This window comes from Trachinotus anak, unplaced genomic scaffold, assembly GCF_046630095.1.
Source record: "Trachinotus anak isolate AG129_WGS33_773 ecotype Australia unplaced genomic scaffold, CSIRO_AGI_Tana_v1 ptg000025l, whole genome shotgun sequence".
NCBI lineage: Eukaryota > Metazoa > Chordata > Actinopteri > Carangiformes > Carangidae > Trachinotus > Trachinotus anak.
The window spans coordinates 5,575,859-5,579,199 of record NW_027273876.1 but is presented as its reverse complement, the minus strand read 5'-3'; positions in this window follow the sequence as shown (position 1 = coordinate 5,579,199).

Below are 3,341 nucleotides of genomic sequence, written 5' to 3'. Positions count from 1 at the left end.
TGCAACTGTAAAGCAATATCTAAAATATTTTACAGTATTTTTACTCTTCCAGCTAAAGTAGTGAGTACTCGGACTGATCTAGATTTCTTATGTTAAAATTAGCTCTGAATCATTGTTTCCTCTTTGTGTTCTCGCGGGTATAGATGCTCTATATCTGACTGACACATCCTGCGCAAACAAGACCAACAAAACATCCCCACTGCAACACACAGCTAAATATGGGGCTTATTCAAATAAGCAGGAGTTAATAAGTTGGAAGTATTTTTTTTGTAAAGTAGCCAACATGCAACAGTAAACTGTATTTTCAAGTCCAGAGTTGGATGGAATAAAACATTTTTTTCTTTAATGCAATTAAACTTCCCATCCCAATTTGTATTGGCTGTACACACAAAATAGTGCTATTCATGCTTTCCAACGCCTAAGGAAGAGGTGGGCTGTAATGAGTGGAACATAGCAGAAATCCCCACGGTGAGCACGCTGTGATGTAGTGGCAAATAAAAAGGTGGGTAAACTATTTCCTTCCTGTCAGTCACAGACCTAATCCTCAGGGATTAAAAACATTAATACACAGTGAAAAGGATATCAGGGGTATTTCCACAGAAGAATTAGTTCATAATATTCCCAAAAAAACAAACAGAACTTAAATTAGTTTGATTCTGCTGATTGTTAGTGTGGTTAATATTACATATAAAGATGCATCTAAGGCTAAAAACATGCAGTGGGTGAACTGGCTTTAACATTGTATGTATGCCAACAGCGTTTCCACGGTGAGACAGAATAAAGTCTGCCACAACAGGCAATGATGATGTCCAAACAAGGACACAGATGTGGATGAGACGCTGCCAGTTGGAAATATCGGCTAACACCGCTGTGGGGGGAGGTGTATGCTAGTGGCACTGCTTCTCCACAGAGCCACTTAACCCTCAGTGGAAAATGTATCGCTCAAAGTAAACAGCGGCCGGTATTACAGCACAATATGATGCAGTGCAAACACAGCTATCAGGATCCATTGAAGCAAAACAGCATGTGGTTTTCCGAGCCCAGCCCCCTTTTTGCCAGTCCTCATACAGGTACCGACTTGCCTCTCATCAGAAATCATTGCTGATATTTACAAGCCTGGAGCTGGATAATTGCTCAGCTGGAGCAGTGAAAGACACACCGGAGAGGAAGACAAACAGGATGTGGTGTGAATGATGAAAACAAGAAAAAAAAAAAAAGCCCCAGCTTGGCAGGTTGAAGTGGAGCATGTTCTCTTGGCACACAGCTCGTCCCCTGAATCCAAGCCACCTGTATTAACTCATGACTAACCTGATTAACCTGTTCATAGATCTGACAGACACAGATACAGGAATGATAGATTTCCGGGCTGGCAGCCAAGCGAGCCATCTTGAAGGAAATGGTTTGTGTAATTAACAGAGGAGCTCAGCAGAATGACAGGGGGTAATTGTAGCGTTTGCAGATGATGTCTTATTGTCATCGAGGGTGCCTCCCAGGCTGTTATGGGTACAGGCGGCTGCTGCTTTGGGCTTTGGGATGAGAACAGACACCTGGCAGCACTAGACACGCGAACCCCGTATGGACTCTGCACCTGTGCACCTTTTGGTTAGTCTGCACAAATTACAAAAAAAAAAAACTCACAATGAAAAAACCAATTTCCTCTCTTACCTGTAGTGGTATATGGCCATGCAAATATTTTTTTTTTTTTTTTTTTTGCCTAGTTTTTGAGATGCCACTCTCTGGGGTTAATTATACTTGACATCCAGAAACAGTTTGAGGTCTTTACAGATCCCCTACTCCCTGTTCTCCCCAACCCAGTCTGGGACTAGAGTTAGGCCAAGTAGAGACCTGTTATATTGTCTGGGGTGTCAATTATGAAGAGCATGGAAAAATGTATTACTACTGTTTTCAACCCTGGCTGTTGGTTACTTGGTGGCATATCACACTGTTGTCAGTTCTCTCTCTGTTAAGGTCTGTTCTGGTTGGATGTGGTCTAACTATCCCCAAGTTCCCCAAGTTCCTAAGTTCCTAGTTATGGTTCAGGAAGGTTCCTCTGGGTTTAGTTCCGGTTCCTCCTCTTTTCAAACCAATATTTTCAATTAAAGCCATGTTCTGTGGATTATCTAAGGTATTAAGGACTTTTTTTTGTTATCTTTCTTTATTGTTTGTAACAGAAATGAAATTCCATTGAATCCCATTATATTGAGGTGGAGGTAGAAATCTGAAAGATGGATTTCTCAAAACCAGGCCAAGTTAAACCAAAAATATCTGCTTTAATGGAAACCATTAGAGCAAAGTAAGAAAAAGATTAAATGAAATTCCTTAAAAAATAGAAATAGGATACAGTATATTTAGTTATGCATGTATACATGTGTCATTGAAATTAGATGAGGAAGGAAGATAAATAAGAGCCTGCACACGTCTTAAAAGGCAGCAGTGTCTCAGTGGAATTCCCCACAGTCTACAAAACAGCAGGAGACATCAATGGGTGACCTACAGCAACACAGAGAAATATATTAAGTCAGCTTTCAGAGGAATTAGTCTATTTTTTTTAATGGATACTGAACTTAAATCCGAATTTAGATCATAAAGACATGAAAGGGTTGATTTAAGTGATTTCAGGTGGATATAAGGTCCGCTACATGCCAAATATAGTCCCCACATCTGGGGCCTCATTGGATCATGTTTTCCTCCCCTCCCCTCACCCAAACCCCCCTCCTCCCCTGTGCACTGTTTCCTCTGTCTGACAGATGTCAGACATGCTGCGACAGGCTAAGCCCCAGAGATGTTACGGCGAGAGGAAACGCAGGGATCAAGAGGGAGTCTATCTTATCACCGCAGGTATAAAAGGAGATTAGTCGTCGCACCTGAGGAGAAGCCCGAGCTGGTTTACATGTGGGTAATGACCGGTTAAACAAAGGTGGTGTCGCAGCAGGGCACTATACAGCCGCCCTATCAGTTTTTGCTTTGCTCAGATCAGTCAATTACACCTCACCTCTGTCGCCTTTATCCAAGCCAAGATCAGGTTTTGACTTGTTTTCACTTATTCCCCCTTTCCAGCCCCAGCATATTCTTACAGGAAGACGAGGTGACTTTAGATACCTTTTTACAGGAAACGGTGATATCAGGTTGTATGTAATGTGTAATATTTCTCACTGATGATAAATACAGCGATTGAAGATTAAGCTCCTGAGATCGATTTGTATGTGCATGTTTGGACGACCAGGAGAACAGACTGTTCATGTGTTCTCATATCCTCTTATTTGTGAATGCAGGTCCATGTTTGCCTGATATGACAGGAAATCTGACAGGGACAGTGTGTGCTGCACAAGTGTAAACCCTCC